Genomic DNA, 20321 nt, shown 5'->3' with positions numbered 1-20321 from the left:
ATAGGGTTAAACAATAAGGCTTGTCTACTGTTACAGAAACAGTAGACAGCCAGTCAGTCAGTTACCATTAATCTGTCTCCCTCTCTCTTCCTTCTTCACATTCCACGTTTCCTCCTTTCCATCCTTCCTCTTTTCCTGCCTTTCTTTTTCCCCTTCTGTCTTCTTATTCTCCTTTCCCCTCTCCTCCCTTCATTACTTTTTTTTGCAGGTATTTACTATGTACTACATGGCAGTGTTAGCAATAAAGTAGTCAACATCACAGATATATTACTCGATCTTTTGAGATTTTACTCTAGTAAAGGAGAGATGAAATATACCAGCAATTTTAAATTGCTTATTACCTATTTACTCTAAATTTTTATAAGCTCTATAAAGAATACAAAAAGGGTAAAGACTTTACATGTAGTATTTACTACCATATATCAAGATTTCCACTCAAGACTTTCTGGCACTTAATAAGCATTTAATAAATATATATTGAATGAATGAAAAATAAGTTCAGCGAGAGGTGATTAATGAGTGATGAGTAAATAAGTAGAACCTACATTTTATGACTTTTAGTTCGGTAAGTTCAAATTATAACTTGAGTTTTTGCAAGGAAAAAAACTTAAAATTCTGTATTCTGAAATCAAGTTTACTAGAAAAGTTATATCAATACTTTGAATGCTATAATTCATTGAAATTGCTCTTAAAACTTTAGGTCAAATTTTGCTTTTTTAAAAAATAGTATCTGTGTATCTCACACCATTCCTGCCATGTAAAACATTTAAATAATTTCTAAAGTAGCCGATGCAAGTGACTCCCTCAGTTAACCCTGGTTTACTTTTTCCCGTAACTTTTAACTGTCATGTTCTAGTTCATATTTTATGTTGAGTAGAATTTAAGCTAGAAGAGCAGAAAGTTTATATATCATCTTACTTTTTTTGCTAGCTTCTAGAATTTTAAATAAAATATAGTTGAATAAATAAATAAATGACTATGAACCAAAATTTAAAATTCTCTATAAATGTTTTAAGGGTTTTTAAATGAACAACAACAAAACCCTTATCTCTGCTGTATTGTTTTAACACCAGAGAATTTCTTGTGGGTTTTACATAATGATTTATTTCAAGGAAGTACATTTATGTTATGTTGACAACCATCTGCTGTTATAGAGTTAGAGTGGCAGATCAGTGGTAAACTTTAAATTCCTTTATGAACACTTTTATTTATACATTAATATTTTATTTGTCAAGTTATCACTTTGATATCTGACTGAATAGTGTAGGCACATTTTTAGTTTGAATTCTAGAATTAATATTTAATGATCCTCTGGCAACATTTATTTACAATAAACATATATTCATGATCCAACTCTTTTTCTTTGCTTTATTTCTATTGGAACAGAGCATCCAGGTCTCTCAGTTTTACTTTCACAATATAATATTTTCAAAAACATTTTTATTGTTCTAAACTCTTTTGTTTTTTACAGAAAACTTTGACCTTTGCACATTTACCCAGAACCTCCCTAGGACCTCTATGCTTCACAAACAATATATTCAGCTTAATTTTGAGATCCCTTATATGTTTTACAGACAGGTTTAAAAATCCATGGCCAGATATATATTTGGCCTCTGTAGACACATTTTGCCTTTGTGAGTTTTCAGATGTTTTCTTAGCTCACAATAATATAATTGACCACTTTCTGTATAGGTTTACAACTTGCCTGCAAAGATTACTGATTACATTCTTTTGCAAGCCTAGAATGTTCAAAACAAAACAAAACAATGATAGGAAGGTCTTAGTAGCATGATGAGTATATGCTTGTTCTGCTTGGTTCAGTTCTTAGAGCTTGAGCTTTTGTATAACTTAGAAAGGCCAACCAAGGGTCTGGAAAAAAATTGCAAAATGTATTTTATCATCATAGTTTTAACCATTTTTGAATATCATATTAAGTTTACTTCTTTAATAATTAATTCCTAGTTCTTTCCTTTCTCAATTTACTAATAAAAATTTTCCCAATTACTTTGTGCTATTTATTTTATGCCTTCTAACTAAAGTAATTCCTTCATAGAATATTTTTTTCAGAGAAACAATTTCTAATAGCTACTAATAGTAGTTATATTCATTGGCAGCCAATTTTATACATTAATTCCAGTGGCAAAATGAAAGCACGAGGTTACACTTTCTTTATTTCATTTGTGTTTTTTCATACCACTTTATACAATGTGCTGGGAAATGCCTCCATGGCCATCCTGCGATTTTTACTGCAGTAGGGTTTTTACTGAAGATTTGTGATGAATTCAGCTACTGACTATGAAAAAGTGGGAAATCACTTAACACCCACTTATTATAGAGTTAGATGGCATAATATCGAAAAGAGAAGGAATGAATAAAACTAAGGCAGCACACATATATTTCTGCCCATTTTGGTTTCCCTTCCAAGTGTCTTGGCAACATGAATTCAGCCTCTCTAGTAAATCTCTTATCAATTTACTGACAAGAAAAAAATCAGGCCACATTCAATTAATAAGGAAGCATCAACTAGCATAGGCTTAAAAGCCAGAGGGTGAAGTCTGGCTCATGAAGACCTAAATTGTTAGAAATTGGGTGACACGTTTAACTTCTCTATTTAAGATGGCTGCTGAGTGACCTGAGGAAACTGGGGAATCAGGAGGAAAGGAGTGGAGATTTTAATAGTGTTTTCCATTTCTCCCTGACTATTAGTAGTGATCAATTAAGCAACCATTTTTGCTATATTTCTGAGAAACAGAATATTCATTGGGGATGAAGTGAAAATATCACATTAGCCAACTGATGCCTGTACTCATATTATTCTATCCTGGGCCGCAAGGAATGGGATTCCCTCAAGATGCCTGGCTAGTGATGGGTATAGTGGGGCTGGGAGTGTTGCTTCCTAGACCAGGACTTACATACTTCCAAGTTCCCACTTACTTCATCCTGGAAACCTGGCGGTCAGATATGTTCTCACAACATTATCTGATTAGGCAGGTTGAATATTTTAGAAGCTGCAGAATTCATTGTTTTAATAGTGCTTTTCCCTCAATCATAGTATAAGGAGTTGGACCTGCATTATAATGGAACATGTTTGGAATTACTACATCAGATAGGACCTGGTGGTGCATTATTCTGGACTTACTGATTACGAAGTCCCCACACTGACTTTGAGAGCCCACTGCTCATATGAGACACTTTAGTATCTCATATCATGAAACATAACTGTTACTTTTATCTCTTATTCCTTTTATTTCCTATATATTCCCATGATGTCCTTGCTGTGGGCAATGCTGACCAAATTTTTTAAAGTAAGCAGCTTACACAATATCCCTTGGTAGAAACAGGTACACAAGCTGCCCCACTAAATTTAACTACCAAACTGAATTTTCAAATGCATAAACAGCTAAAATTTCATTTCTAGTATCCTGTAGTACTTAATTGAAATATTCCAGTAAAACATGAATTAAATCAATCATGTGTTCCCTAATAAAGTGAGTTTATTGTAAGTCATTTTAATAACTTTGTTTCCATTGCCTCATTGTGTGAAATTGTTGCAGAATAGATAGTAACTTTAAGAAAAGACCTACAAAACTATGTGCTTGTAATATGTATTTACACATAATTTCTTAATGAGCAATCAAATCTTTATTTCTCAAAATAAGAACCCATGCTTGTTTCATAATAGCTGCAATATGTGTTTATTTAAATAAATTAATCAGTGAAAACTGATGTTTTCACTTAGAGAATGATAGGTTATCAAGACAACTTTATAATTTCTTAATACTCAGAAGAAATATCTTATGTATATTTTTTAGTTTGTAGTACATGCATAATATGCTTCAGATAATCAATTTTTGGATATAAGAAGGGTAATATAAGAAGGGTACATTCAATTTGGTTCAGTAAACAACTTCAAAACTAAAAAGAGATTTGATCCTCAAGAACCTGCAAATTTACTATGTAATATATCACTTGAAAAATTTTATCAGAATGCTCCGGGAACTAATTCAGTACTTCAACAGCATTAAAAGAAAAAAAAAAAAGAAAGAAAGAATAACCCAGGCAGAAATGATTATATTAAGTGAAATAAAGGAAAATCTATAGGGAACCAACAGTGGAGGGAATAAAGCTGAGACCATAAGCAAGAAAAAAGCATGTAATCAGAACAGGGAGGAAAAAAAAACGAGAATCGGCTTAAGAGCCTCTAGGGCATCTTCAAACATACCAACATTTGAATCATAGGGGTACCAGAAGGAGCAGAGGAAGAGCAAGAAATTGAAAACTTTTTTTAAAAAACAATGAAAGAAAAGTTATCTAATTTGGTGAAGGAGATAGGCATAAAAGACTAAGAAACACAGAGAATGCCAAACAAGATAGATGCAAAGAAAATCATACAAAGACACATCATAATTAAAATGCTAAAGGTTAAAAATAAGGAGCGAATCTTAAAGGCAGCAAGAACAGAGCAGATAGTTACTTGCAAAGGAGTTCCCATAAGACTTCTAGCTGATTTCTCGAAAGAAACTTTGCAGTCTAGAAGGGACTGGCAAGAAGTACCCAAAGTGTTGAAAAGCAGGGACGAACAGATTAGATTACTCTATCCAGCAAAACTATCATTTAGAATTGAAAGGCAGATAATATGCTTTTGGACAAGATAATACTAAAGGAGTTCATCATCACCAAGCCACTATATGAAATGTTAAAGGGAATGATATAAGGGAAAAAAAGCCAAATTTGTGAAATTTACAACTATCAACAATTGAATCTAAAAAAAAAAAAAACTAAGCAAACAAGAACAAGAACAGACTCAGATATGGAGATTATTTGGAGGGTTATCATTTGGGAGCACTGAGGGAGACAATGGAAGGAAAGGTGAAAGGATGAAGAAATATAAATTGGTAGATACAAAAATAGACAGGGAAATGTTAAGAAAAGTGTAGGAAATGGCTTAGCCAAAGAACTTATATGCATACCACATGGGCATGCACTGAGGGGGGATTGCTGGAATGAATGTGGATACAGGGTAGGGGGGGCATGGAGGGAAAATTGGGACAACTGCAACAGCATAATCTATAAAATATACTTATGGAATTGGAATGTGAAACTTAATTTAAAATAGTCCTGAAAATATACCAGATAGAGAAACTATGATTTACATTTTAATGTGAGATTAAAGCAGTAAAACTTTTAACCCACTTAAATAGAAACATCTCTTGTAAATAAATATTAGAAATAATCTATACCTTATTATAGAGAGCATTTCCTCTGTTCATTTGGCCAAATCCATAGAACTGTACACATCAAACTATATATTTTACTGTATCTAAATTATCAATAAATAAGTAAGTGAGTAAATAAATGAATACATAGTACTATGGAAAGTCCTTGAGGTATTTTCATAAGGAGCTAATCTATCTGTTTCTTTTTTTTAAATTTTTTGTTGTTTTTCAGAAAGACTATTTGGAAATTTGGTGGAGAATGGAGTGGTGGGCATCATGGCAGTACTGAAAAGCAGTGTAATATCTGTGAGATATTTAAGTAGTGGAGATAGAGATGTTGAAGGCTTGGATTTGTGAAAATTCATGAAATTAGAGGAATGAACTGATACAGCAAAGGGTTGGAAGGTTTAGAGCAAAAAAAAGTTGATGAATAAAATAGAGGTGATGGATTATATAAAGAAAGAAATCAAGAATGCTCCATCTTTTCATTGTTCCATATTTTTTGTCATGTCTTTCCCAAGTGTTATAGTTTGTTGGCAAAGAGAGAAAGAGTAAGAAGTAGGAAGCCCTTGCACAGTAGTTGGCATTGTTTTGCTTCCAACCAAAAAAATACTTTTCTCATTTAATCTTTCTGAGAATTTGCTGCCATCATTTTACTTTGAAGGCACTAGGGTCAGTTAGTTGAATGCTTAGCAGCAGACTTGGTTTTCATAGACCTCTCATCTTAGTTTGATGCATGCTTGTTCTACTAAAGAGGTATATTTCTAATCACATTTGTTCTTGAAATGCCTTTCGCTTTGGATGAAATAACTTCTCTTACTTCTGTACCTTTTCCAGCCCACTTTTTCTCTAAAACTGTCCTGCTCAATATGCCCTTCTCTGAAAACATCATTGTTCTTTATGCTAGCAGTGTTCTTTGCACTAGCTTTTCTTAGAGCTCCTATCCCACTATATTCAGTAATGATTTATTCACCTGTCTGTGTCTCTGACTAGTTTGAAAACAGAGCTCAGATGATTTCATCTCCCAAAGTTCAGTGTACTTAGTAGATATTCAAAAAATGTTTTGAATGATTGCAAGAAAGAATAAGTAAATTGCTAAAAAAGGAGTTTATTTTAAAGAATTAAGAAAGGGAAACAATCAACCACAGAAGCCAGCTATTTGCTGCTCTATTGCCCATTTGTTAAAGTGAAATGTCTGTACTTTGGGAGACAAAGAATATTGCATGGTAGTAAACACACAATTTAATGGCTTATCCACGTGAAAATTGGCTTTGGGTGGTCATTTCTGGATTTATTCTGAGATCATGTCCTTAATATGATATCAATAAAGAAAGCTACATAGACTGAAAAAGATTTTCTCTGACCCTTATATAACTGGCCAAGACCATTAATAGCTCCAACTGGATGGGAAAAAGAAACCAAACTATCCCCACAATTTATTCTAAAATATGTATTCATTAAAAGCCAGACAGGAATAGTTTTTAAACTTTCAAAGAATTCTGTGATCAATCTGAAATGGCATACGTACAAAGATATTCACTTACAAAGAAATGGCCGTTAATGAGTTATGAGAAATGAACACTCTGGATCATGTAAAGTAGAAACTCCTCATCTCCAACTTTTAACTTTCATGACATTTAGAAGTTTAATCTTTTCTCTTTTTTTTTAGTTTCCTCCATGTTTCATTTCTGATTATAAATGAAGAAAAGTTATAGTATGCATATTTTTTTACTTCAAGCAATGGAAAATTCATATAAGGATATTGAATCACACATGCTATGAGAATTCAAATTGTTTATAAGTTGGCAGGTCCATCATTCTACTCAGCATCACTTATCCTCCATGAACTGAATCTTTCCCCTACATTCCCACCTTAATTCTGCAAACATCTATTGAATATATTCTACATAGAAATCATTGCATTAGGTGTGGCACCATTGGCAATGTTTAGGCAGAAGTTGCAGAAAACACAAATATATCTGTATATCCCAAATCAATACTGATTTAGAAAAAATGTGTAGCTAATAAGTCATTTAACTGATTGATGGAATTCAAAGACCTACAGAGAACTAATATGTTTAAAGTATAAAGAGACAATTTTCATCTTGACTGAACTTAAAACACAGAATCAAAATTTTAGTAAAAGCAAAGGGATGGAGAAAAAAATTAAAATAATAAAACTTTTGATATTTGTGGAAGTATTTCAAAGAGATTTTAAAATCTATTTATGCTAATAAAGTTGCACTATAGCTCAAATGTTGAAAAAAGAGAAATAGTTTCTATACACACATATATATTTCATATTTTTATACTTACATATTTATAAATAGATAAATTTAGAAGAAAGAAAGAAAGAAAGAAAGAAAGAAAGAAAGAAAGAAAGAAAGAAAGAAAGAAAGAAAGAAAGAAAGAAAGAAAGAAAGAAAGCCAAGTGTGCATTTGGAATTAATACTAATGAACTGTCAGAATTATATGAAGGTTAATTTGTTTTACCCACCAGTTGTTATGATTTCCCCTGAATTATCCACAATTTCTTTTCTAATAACTGTTAATTAACTGTGTTAAGTGTTTACCAGGGGGCTGACATTTAATTAATATTAAATGATGCATTATTGGATTAGAATAAATCTAATTACCTTTTGGAGTAATATTATTCTTGACTTTGGCTTTATTTTCCTGACATTCTGGTCTACTGAAGCAGAATTTAACAAGAGAGACATGGATTAGTAATACAATTTAATTTAAAAAATGCTTTCCTTCCCTTCTTCTTTGTCAGATTCTACTTTGTTTTTTTATTTCAACATTTTATTATTTTTATAATGGTAGGTGTCACAGTTATAAAATATTTCTTATGGGTTTTTTTATATATTTTCAATATGACATCTTATGTATATTTTCTTCCTTATTCTTCCAAAAAGTATATATAACATGATACTCAGTATTTAGAAGATGATACATAAAAATTTTCTGGGACCAATGAATTGTTTATTGATTACTGTTGTTTATGAAGGTGATACTAGATTTTCATGGATACCTTGTGTTATTCATAACTAATATGTAAATACTTGAAATGTATGTTGTATATACATTTAAATTGAAAACAATGCTTGCTAATCTTTGCATGATTTCTGTTACCACAAAATTCATCCCACTAGAAAACTATCCATTAGGTTTTCACTTCTCATTTTCTAAATCAAAGTATTTAATCTAAGTATTCATGAACTTCATTTGCCCAAGTTTTCAGAAAGTCAGAATTACAATATAAGTCAAATGATTTATCTTAATTTTGCTTGACTGTTGGAGTGTGAACTTTTATTACACAGGGATAATTTTCCTGCAAAATTTATCTTTCTATATATGCATTCTTCAGGCTATTTAATTCTTATTCACAAAACTCTCTGCTTTGGCCCACAATAAAATCATCAGCCTTTGCTAGAGTATTTCAATTACTCTCTAGTTACTGATTTTTTTCTAGCACTCAATTTCTGCCCAAAGCTTAATGCTTTAAAATCGATGTATTAGGTAAACTTTCTTATCACTTTAAGCATTTATCTACTTACCATTTTTGCAATAAAATAAAAAGTTACAACTAAAATATTTACTGAAAATTAAAAGGAAGGAATACAATAGAAAATGCAGAGAAAATAATAATAAGTCAATAAATTGTTCACAAAGAGTACCGCAAACTGCAGTGATAAAGACAATGATAGTTCCAATTGCATAGCAGAAAGGAAGAGCATGAAGAAGGTCAAGAACTCAGCTTGCTTTCATTCTGGCCTGGTAATTTTTCATTAGTCTCCCCCCCACACCATTGCTTTCAGTATATTTCAGACCTGGATTATTCAAAGTATTGCAGGTGGTGATACATCCTGCAAAAGACATTGCCGTGCTTTGAATGAGCAATTGATTACCCTTTGGCTGGTAGGGCAAACTTTCTAATCATGTTCACTTGACACTCATTTGACAAATATTTATGTGCCTACTTCCTGCTGGGGACACAACCATAAACCACATATCATATTTTGCCACATATAATGTGCACATTTTTGCTCGAATTTTTGAGGGAAAAATAAGGATGTGTATTATACATGGGTAGCACTAATTCTGTATCTATACAAATGTTTTTAATGCCTTCATTTATGTTCATGCATTAAAAGTGTAACTCTAGAAAGTAATAATGATATATATGTGCAAAGTAATATCCTGGAATAAGATAATCAATTTTCTTTCTATAAGTAAATAAATAAATATAAAAATTAAGATTATTTTTTTCCCTGAAAGTTTAGGTCAAAAGCTGGGGTATTCATTATGCACAGCAAAATACAGGTAGTTTCTGTCTGCAAGGAGATTTCTGCATTGGGGTGGTGATTGCTTCTACTCTGTTACTAGCTGACATAGTATTAATGAGCTGGCTTTCTGGCAGGAGGAAGGGATCCTATGCTTTAACCAAGCTAATCAGTCTAAAGGGACTTAAACCTTGACATCATTAAAGTTTTTCTTGTTGGAAGAGGTATTATTTATTATTTGTTTGTTTATTTTCATGTTTGTATATGTTTATTTTCACTATGAGGGTGACTCAGGTAATCACATAGGAAGTTTGTTAAAAATGCACATTTCTGAGACCCACCTTTGGAGATTCTGATTTAGTAAGTCAAGGCTCATGCTCAGGAATTTGGATCTTTAACTAGGACCTCTGGTGTAGTCCTTAGGAAAAAATACATTAATTTTGGTGTGTGGAGTTTGCGTATGTTTGGAAATATATTTCTGGTTTTAAGCACTATTTGATGTTTGTTTCCTTCCTTTATAGGATTTTGAATTTTTTTTAAATCCTGTGGCAGTTTCTTGTCTGGGTATGACGTATTTCTGTATAAATTTTGTTTTTTTTTTCTCTCTCTTCACATGAATTTTGTTAAAGTTCAACAAAATAGTCTTAAGAAGTTCAATATACACTATTTTATTATATAAAATGTACTGATATAGTGACTCAAAAAGACTGAAGATGAGAAAATTTTTACAGAGAAAAACCTCTAAGTCTTGCAATTTCAAGTAGGGCAGTAGTGGAAGCCAAAAAAGTTTCTTTTTCTTTTTTTTAACACTGAAACTGCAAAGTCATGTCAAGTACAATGGAATTGGAATGTCAGCACCCTGATTAACCCAAGTTGTCTGAATTGTAATCTCTTCAAAAGGACTTTTCCCTTTCTGTTCAAATGATGTTTTCTTGTCTATGGATGAGATGTTTCAAGTCTGGCTTGACCTGGCTAATTTTTCTTTGTGGTCACACACACGTACAGGTCAACTATAGGTAGTACAGGGACTTCTAGATTTGTGCAGAGTGTCAAGTACCATTTTTCTCTAAGAAAGATATTTGTGTTCATCCGTTTCATTTCTTCCAAAGGCAAGGATTTCTCATAGCCTCTCCAACCTTGAAAGGATTGATAGTTACAGGCGTAGAAGCCACTGATCAAACTACGGAGTGCTATCAATGTGAGCGCAGTTTGAAAATACTCAAGGAAGTCAGCACTCAGGTTTGCATTTCAAAGTATGCTTCTTCCATCTTGCCTGAGTTGTCATAATCACTTGGTGATTAAGTTTGACCAACTTAAATAGCAACTGCTGTGTTCATTTAGTAAGCTCAGTTAAATCAAAGGGAATTGAGATTCTTAAAAAAATAAGAATTTCAGAGTATGTTGAACTCTCTATATAGGGAGAGTTCTGCATACTATGAATTTTTTAATATATACCTACATATTTTTTTATTTCTGTTGTTTTAATGTAATAACAACATTTACTTATCATTACCTAAAGAATTGGTAGGATAAAACCAAGGAAAAATAAGTATACTACTAATCTTAGTATTTTTTTAATTTTTTTTACATATTATTTCAGTGCAATTTATTTGCTCTTGGTTCAACTATATTTAACCGTACTTAAATTACCCAATTGCTCTGTTTTGAGAATGTTCTCTTCTGAGACATAGTAATCTGGGAAACAATTCAATTTACTTCAATCTCTAAATCAGCTCTATCTCAGCAGTTCTCAATTTATATTTAGGAAAAAAAGAGAAGTAATGGATTTAACTGAAACATGAGTAATGTAGGTTAGATAGGAAGAAGACATTTCTGACAATCGGATTTTAAAACTTTGAATGAATTACAGAAGGAAGTTATACAATCTCTTCTCAACTGAGGTTTTAAAAATATTTAATTTACATCTTTCAGTAATGAGTCTAGGCTTTTCTTTACTGAATAGAAATGCTCTTGAATATTACCTCAAGACCTATGGGGTTTGTAAATTTAAGTTTTGCATTTAACAGAAGTGAATTTGCTCTTTTAGTTCCTGTAATTGAGTCTTGCCATGTACAGCTTAATAGAAATTACTGAGTTTGCAAGTTAACAGAATTTAAGATGGAAAATACATGTAGTATTATTTCTGATATACTCTATTTGGGTGACTAATTTTCATTTTTCAAAAGAACCACTTAAATGTCAGCTTGATTAATGGGTTTTTGTAACTGATCATGGGAAAACCATACATTTTGTATCCTCCTTTTTTCTTCAATGTAATTCACATATCGTAATATTGCATTCACATAATATAATAAAACAAATGTTGTATTATGACTTTTTGAACTATATAGAGTATAAATGTTCTACAGGATCCTATTAAATCAGTAAATTAATACCCTAATTGGAATTTTAAATGACTATAATAGAAACACATAATAAATATATTTTCTCTGCTGGAATATAGAATATTTGTTTAGAAAATTGGCACCCTTCAGAGATTCAAAAATTGCAACAAAAAGGGGGCTGGAAAAGATGATCTCTAAAGCCCATTTAAGCTCCATGATGCTCTGATTATTTGAAAGTGCTACTACAGTCAGAACTATGTAAAGAAACCTGGAAATTTCAAATTTTCTCCTTTTCTGTCCAAATATGCATACATTGCTTCCTATTTGTATCTTAGAAGCTAATCTAAAAGTATAAAGTTTTTTCAATTTTTATTTTATTGATTATGCCATTACAGTTGTTCTATTTCCCTCCCTTCATTCCTCTCCACCCTGCACCCCCCACCCCCATCATCCCCCCCTTTAGTTTATGACCATGTGTCTCAAGTTCTTTAGATTCTATATTTCCCGTACTATTCTTGCCTTCCCCCTATCTATTTTCTACCTACTGCCTATGGTACTACTGTAACTTCTCCCCCATTCTCCTTCTCCCACTCCCCTGTTGCTAACCCTCCATGTGATCTTCATTTCTATGGTTCTGCTCCTGATATAGCTATCCTCTTAATTTGCTTTTGTTTTAGGTGTGGTTGTTAATAACTGTGAGTTTGCTGTCCTTTCACTGTTCATCTTTTTTATCTTCTTTTTCTTAGGTAAGTCCCTTTAACATTTCATATAATAAGGGCTTGGTGATGATGAACTCCTTGAATTTGATCTTATCTGAGAAGCACTTTATCTGCCCTTCCATTCTGAATAAAAACTTTGCTGGATAGATCAATCTTGGTTGTAGGTCTTTGGATTTCATGACTTGGAATACTTTCCAGCCCCTTCTTACCTGTAAGGTCTCTTTCGAGAAATCCACTGACAGTCTGATGGGAGCTCCTTTGTAGGTGACTGTCCCCTTATCTCTTGCTGCTTCTAGGATTCTCTCCTTCATTTGAATCTTAGCTAATGTAATGATGATGTGCCTTGGTGTGTTTCTTCTTGGGTCCAACTTCTTTGGGACTCTCTGAGCTTCCTGGATTTCCTAGAAGTCTATTTCCTTTGCCAGATTGGGGAAATTCTCCTTTATTAATTGTTCAAATAAGTTTTCCACTGGTGGCTGTTCCTTTCCCCCTTCTGGTACCCCTATCATTCGGATGTTGGAGCGTTTAAAGATGCCCTGGAGGTTCCTAAGTCTCTCCTCATTTTTAAAAATTCTTGTTTCTTCATATTTTCCTGTTTGGTCATTTTTTCCTTCTTTCTGGTCCACTCCATTGATTTGAGTCCCAATTTCCTTTTCATCACTATTGGTTTCCTGTGCAATTCCCTTCATTTCAATTAGTTTAGCCTTCATATGTTTCTCTAATTTGTGACTAAAATCAACCAGTTCTGTGAGCATCCTGATCACCAGTGTTTTGAACTGTGCATCTGAAAGTTTTGCTATTTCTTCATCACTTAGAGTTATGGGCTCTGAGGCTTTGAGATCTTCTTGAGCCATTTTTGGTCTGTTCGCACCCGTTAAGTAGAAGGAGTGGAGCCTTAGGAGTGGGGCGGGGGCCACCAGGGCGAGGTCGCTGGGTTGTGATGCTGCATGTGGGGGCGGGGTCAGAGTGGGGAAATGGTGGCCCTCTCTGCTGCCTCCTGCAGCTGGGGCCAGCTGGGTCCCATCTCACTGCCCACTCCCTCCTGGGTCTATCTGCTCAGGAATGAGCCACCACAGTCAATGCGCTGCCTTGCGCCCTCACCAGATCCATGGGTTGCTCACTGGGTCTGCCCTTTGCAACCACGCACCTGAGTCTGTCTGACCGAGTTTTCCTGTGCAACCTGCTCCACCAGCTGCTGGTTTCGCCCCTCTTACTGGTCAGGCTAAAGCATTCATTGTTTTCAGACTTCCGAAAAGTTCAAAATTCTGTGTTCTGGTTATGTTTTCTGTTGCTAATATTTTGTTGTCTCTAAACTTGGTTGTGTGAGAAAGCTCGGTATCTCCACCTATACCTCCATCTTGGCGGAGTTTTAATTTCCTATTTGTTTACCGCAGAATGTCATATACATTAGTTTATTGTTTATGCAATTTGGAAAGTATAGAACTTAGCATTACTTAAGTCCTATGCTTTGGAAAGTATAGAACTTAACATTACTTAATCATTGCTTGCTAATAATTCAATGTGATACTACTTTTTCCTTTAGAATATTCAGATTAGAATTTTACCAAAGTGTGCTACTTAATGAGTAACTTAAATGCCTTAAAAGGAATAATGAATTAAGTAATAAATCATTTAAAAACAGAGAAACCAGAGGCTGCATACCATTTTCATATATATTATATATATTTTTATTTACAAGTGAGCCTTTTTTCAAATGTTAAGGAACATTCATTGACTAAGATATGGTCGTATTATCATATTATATTCTTTGTATACAGCTTATTATTTGGGCATATAATTTGTATATAGTATATTATTTGGGCATGGGGTGGGATAGAGAATGGACCAAACACGCATTACTTCTAAGAGGTGCATGTGAAATCCTGCTACCAAGTGACTTCTTGGAATAACTAAGTTCATCTCATTTTATTTTTCTTAAGCTTCCACCTTATGAACTATTTATATTTCAAAGTTGTGTATAAATACATTTCATATCTCAGAAATATACTATTTTAGGGAAGCAATGCTGTAGATAGTGCTACCAAACAACCCACAAGAACTGAATTACTTCAATCCTGGGTATAATTGTATTACTGGAACAAAAGGTCAAAGCTGCAGAGATTTTTAATTAAATCATATCATTTTTGAAAAGAATGGTAAGTTAAGACAATGAAATCATTCGGGTAACATTTAATGAGCAAATCACAATAGGAATGATACAAAAGTGGTTAAGAACCATGGCCGCAAAAGGAGCTGGAAAAGCTGTTCTCTCCAAGTCAGAGAACTGGATGTTCTGTGGAAGGGCATTGCCATTACTTATTGGAATAAACAATTATGTGCAAAATGAGGTGTGAAGTAAATTATAGGAGACTGTTGCCATTATGTTTTCCCCAGAAATGATGTTATTCTCCCACTGTTTTTGGAGTTATCTTGTGTGTGTGTGTGGATTTCCTTTTTGCTAGATTTCCCTCCCATCAGGAAGATAAAAAATGATACTGAGAGTCGAGAGAATATACAGGGGTGGACAAAGTAGGTTTACAGTTGAGAGTACATGAAACAGTCTATTTTAGTTTATTATCATTAATCATTGCATTCTGTTCCATAAAATGACTGTAAACCTGTTTTTGCCTACTACATATAGATAGATCTCCACATAGAAATTAACCTGTAGAATATATTTATGTAATCTGGGTATGATTATTTTGTCAGAAATATTTTGCAAGCCTTTTTTGCTAATCTGTGGCTTGTATTTTCATTTACTTGTCATGTCATTTGATAAACAATTTTAAGCTTGGTGAGAAAAAAGTTAATACATTTTTATTTTATGGTTGATGAAATGTAAATTAAACCCAATGAGGAATCACCTCACACTTATGATCCAGTGATTCCACTTTTGGTATTTATAAAAATAATTCAAATCAGTGCCTTGAAGAGATGGTTGCTCCTATGTTCACTGTACCTTTATTTTCAATAACCAAGATGTGGAAACAAACATATAGATGTGAAATATCTATTAATTGGTGAATGGATAAAGAATATGCAGTATGCACATACAATGGAATACTATTCTGAGTTAAACAAAAGGGAAATTCTGCCCTATGTGGCATTATGAATGAACCTTCAGGATGCCATGCTAAGTGAAATAAGCCAGTACTGCATGATTCCACTAATAAGAGGTATCTAAAATAGTCAAACTCACAGAAGCACAGAGTAGAATGGTAATTTCCAGGAGCTTGGGAAAGGGGACAATAAGGGATTTCTTTTCAACAAGTATAAAGCTTCAATTATGCAAGGTGAGTAGTGGAGATCTGGTGTATAACATTGTGCTTGTAGTTAACAATAACATATTGTACATGTAAAATTTTAAGAGGGTAAATCTTATCTTAAATGTCCCTACCACAAATTTTAAAAATACTGCATAATTGGATAAATCTATTTTGCAGATAGCCATTACATAAATTTTATAATAAAAATATGTGAAAAAGAGAAAATACTAATTTAGTTCTATTCATAATTTAATAATACATAACCATTTAAAATAATCCATCTATTTTAAAATATTCTATTTATAAAATTGAGTGTTAGAAAAATAAAGATGATAATATACAATTCATTTTGGGAATAAAAATTTATTTATAAATTTCACTTGTACCTAGTTAAAAATCATGTGGCCATATACATTTGGGCCTATTTCTGGACCCTATCTGTGTTATCGCTTTGTTTGTTTATCTTTGTGTCAGTGCTACCAAGTCTTAATTATAAATGTAATACTTCAAAAAAGGGATTATACTAGTAGCCATAAAAAGTATGGAAAGATGATCAACATTGTTTTCATCAGAAAAGTATAAATTAAAACCACCATGAGACGTGATATGGCCACTAGAATAGCTAAAGGAAAATGACTATGCCAAAAGTAGGTGGGGGTGAAGGGACACCCAGAACCCCTACATTGCTGGGGAGGGGGCTGTAAGATTGTCAAATCACTGTGCAAATATCTGTCGGTTTCTTATAAAGTTACAAACATGTGCCTTATAACCCAGCAATTTCAGTCCTAAGTATTTGCAGCAAAGAAATGAAAACAGATGTCTACGGGATAAATTTTAATGATTGTTCATTTTAGTTGTATTCAATATAGCAAAGTATTGGACATGACACAGGTATCCATCATTAGAAGAGTAGATAAACAAATCTGTCTATTTATGTAACGGAACACTACAAAGAAATTCAATGGAACAAACAGTTGTGTATAAAGAAACAGATATGAACCTCAACAACATTGCAATCAGCAAAGGGGCCAGACCTAAAAGTACAGACACTATTACCTTATTTTAATTAAAATCAAGAATGGCTATATCTAGGTCACTGGAGGAGGATCAACATGAAAGGCATGAGGGGACCTTCTAGGGTAATGGTTCTACATTACATTTTCATTGGGATTTGGTTATAAGGATGTAAACATTTGTCAATATACTTTGCACTATACTCTTAAAGTTTGTGTTCTGCCTTAGTGTGTCACAATAAAAGCATGCATGCAGTAAGTCATTTCCAGCATAAAGACAATTTTACATACTCTTTTATATAGAATCTCTCAAGGGATATGCACATATTTCGGTAGACATAATTATATTTTTATAAACTGAAACCCCTGAATTTCCTAAAAACTCAGGTTTTTTTAGGTGCCCTGTCCATTACAGTCTCCAGCACACCATGGTGTCCGTCAGCTCAAATTCAGTCTGGAGTATCTGATGGCGGTGCTCTGGCTGCTGTGTAACAGAGGCCATGAGAGCACAGTCTAAGGTCACATTGTCTTTGTTTAAAATGTGGCTACAACCCTTATTAAGTGTGATCCTGGGACAATTACTCAGCATTTGAAATTCTTGGTGCCTTCCCTTGTAAACAAAAAAAATAAGTATTATAAATTTATTATTTAATTGCTGTTAGGATAAAAGGCACAATGCCGGTACAAAAGCACTTGCGACACCAAGAACTGTAATAAGTGTTCATTATCGTGTCTGAATGCCATACTACTACTGCTACTTTATAATAATTATTGTATCATTGAATTAATTATATATTAATATAGTGGTACCCATTATATCGGTAATATAATTAATAATTATTTGATGGAGGCCATTTACCAGGGGACGTACTTGCTAAATCACTTCCTACTAGTCCAGTTGGGATGGGAACTAAATGGAGTCTCTGCGTAACAAACAGAAAGCCACTGAATTCAAGGAAGAATGAGAGCAGGTAGACTGTAAGGCAGACTTTCTGTATTGCTTATGGTGCACCTGACCATCCAAGCAGAATTCTTTTGCCCACACAGGCAGACCTGTCAGTACCTCTCAGGGAACACATACTATCCTGTCATTGTCACTAAAGCAGCACTGCGTCCTGATTATAGGTGTCAGTTGTAAAGTTAGACAGCAAAGGAACTGGGTAGCACAGGGCATGGAACAGGGCAGGAAGATGTTTACAGTGATGGGCCTTTTCTTTCTAGCTTGGGTGACCCACTTTGACACTGCTTTATTAAATACAATAAATAATGACACTCTGCTAGGGCAGGATTGTACAATGCTCAATTTTACAATTTATTTTTTTAATTAACTAATTTTACTTTTTAGAAAAATTTTACTTCTTAAATAAAATGAACAGATAGTACTGGGTTTCAATATTCTCCTATGTACCATCATAATTCCTCCAGATATTAACATCTGCTATTAGTGTGGTACCATGGCTATAACTAATGAGCCAATATTGGTATATTATTATGAACTGAAGTCTGTAGTCTACATTAAGGTTTACTCTTTGTGTTGTGTAGTTCTATGGATTTTGACATGTGCCTAATGTAACATGTCCACCAGTTTAAAATCAAGCAAAATAGTTTCACTGTACCAAAATTCCCGTGCTTAATCTACTCAACTCCGCCCACTCCTGCCCAGCCCTGCCACCCACTGTCTCGTTACAGTCACTACGGTTTTGCCTTTTCCGGAAGTTCGTGTTGTTGGAATCATATGACAGTTGGTCTTTCAAGTTTAGATTCTGTTACTTAGCAATATGCTTTTATGTTTCATCTGTGTCTTTTCATGGCTTCACTTCTCATTTCTTTTTATTGCTGAATAGTATTCCATTGTATGGATGTGCCATGATTGTTTATTCATTTACTTGTTCGAAGGGCATATTGTTAGAGTTTGATGTGGACATAAGTTTTTCTTTTTAATCTTTTTCAGTGTTTTATTTTTCAGTTGGAGTTTATATTTAATATTACTCTGTATTAGTGTCAGGTGTATAACAAAGTGGTTAGAAAAACCACTTTTGTACTTTACAGAGTGGTCCCCTGTCACATCAGGTATCCAACTCATCCCACACATATTTATTGTGATATATTGATTATATTTCCTTTTAAAAAATATTTTATTTATTTATTTTTAGAGAGCGGGAGGGAGAAAGAGAGGGAGAGAAACATTAATGTGTGGTTGTTGTTGAATCCCCCTACTGGAACGTGGTCTGCAACCCAGTCATGTGCCTGACTGGGGATTGAAGAGGTGACTGTTTGGTTCACAGGCCTGTGCTCAATCTACTGAGCTACACCAGCCCGGCTGATTATATTTCTCATGTTGCACTCTACATCTCTGCAACTGTTCTCTAACCACCAATTTGTATTACTTAATCCCTTCACTATTTCCATCCAGTCTTCCGATTCCCCTCCCCTCTGACTACTGTCAGTCTGTTCTCTGTATCTGTGAGTCTGCTTCTGCTGTTTGTTTATTTTGTTCATTAGATTCCACATATAAGGGGAACCATATTGTATTTGTCTTGCTCTGCCTGACTCATTTCACTTAGCGTAATATCCTTTAGGTCCATACCTGTTTTGCTGTCACAAAAACTGTTTTGTTTTGCTTTTGATGACTGCAGGATTGTTTCTGGGGTTAGAAATGATGTAACAAAAATAAAACAAGGCTGACTTATATCAAGAATGACTATTATTATATTTATTCATATCACATTTTCTGTCATCTGTGTGGAATACAATAAATTTGAAACTGTGTAATGGTACAGTCAGGTTAACGTTAAAAAGTTATTTTCTCAAAAGTCATCCTGTCTTAAAAAAACAAAGACGCAAACAAAACACACCTCAGTTAATGCAGGAAATTAGATCAGTATAACATTAGAACTGGCAGATCAGGGAAGGAAAATATTAAATATTTGTATAGTATTCAATAAATTGTAATTGTAGAAACTGTACTAGTTTACTCAAGTTTAAGTAACAGTGAGTTACTATCTTTATAATAGAAGTTACGAGTTCTTTTGATCACATAGAAGATAAGACTGGCATGATATATGCACCTCTCTTGAGGATCAGATTAAATAAACTCTGAGAAATAAAAAGTCAATACAAGATTTTTCTGTGCAATGATATAAATAGTCGCTAATTAGAGAGATCACTATTAAGCTCTACCAATATAGAACTTAAAGGTTAGAACACCTGAGGCTCACATTTGTTTCCACAGGTGGCATCTTTCATCAGTAACCATCATGAATTTAGAACAGAAGTTCTTATCCCAGGATTTACATTAAAATCATTGGGAATGCTTTTAAAAACATGATTTTTAGGTCCCCACTAGCCAATTATAGATGAATGTCTGAGGGTGGAACCTGAGCTTAAGAATTTTTAAATGTAACCCAAGTGATTTGTAATGAGAACTCAAGTATGAGAACCATCAATCCAGTGGGAAATAACTAATATCCTAGTAG

Source organism: Artibeus jamaicensis, unplaced genomic scaffold (assembly GCF_021234435.1).
Source record: "Artibeus jamaicensis isolate MK-2021 breed Jamaican fruit bat unplaced genomic scaffold, CSHL_Jam_final scaffold_916, whole genome shotgun sequence".
In the NCBI taxonomy this organism is placed as follows: domain Eukaryota; kingdom Metazoa; phylum Chordata; class Mammalia; order Chiroptera; family Phyllostomidae; genus Artibeus; species Artibeus jamaicensis.
Note: the sequence above shows the minus strand (reverse complement) of the source record.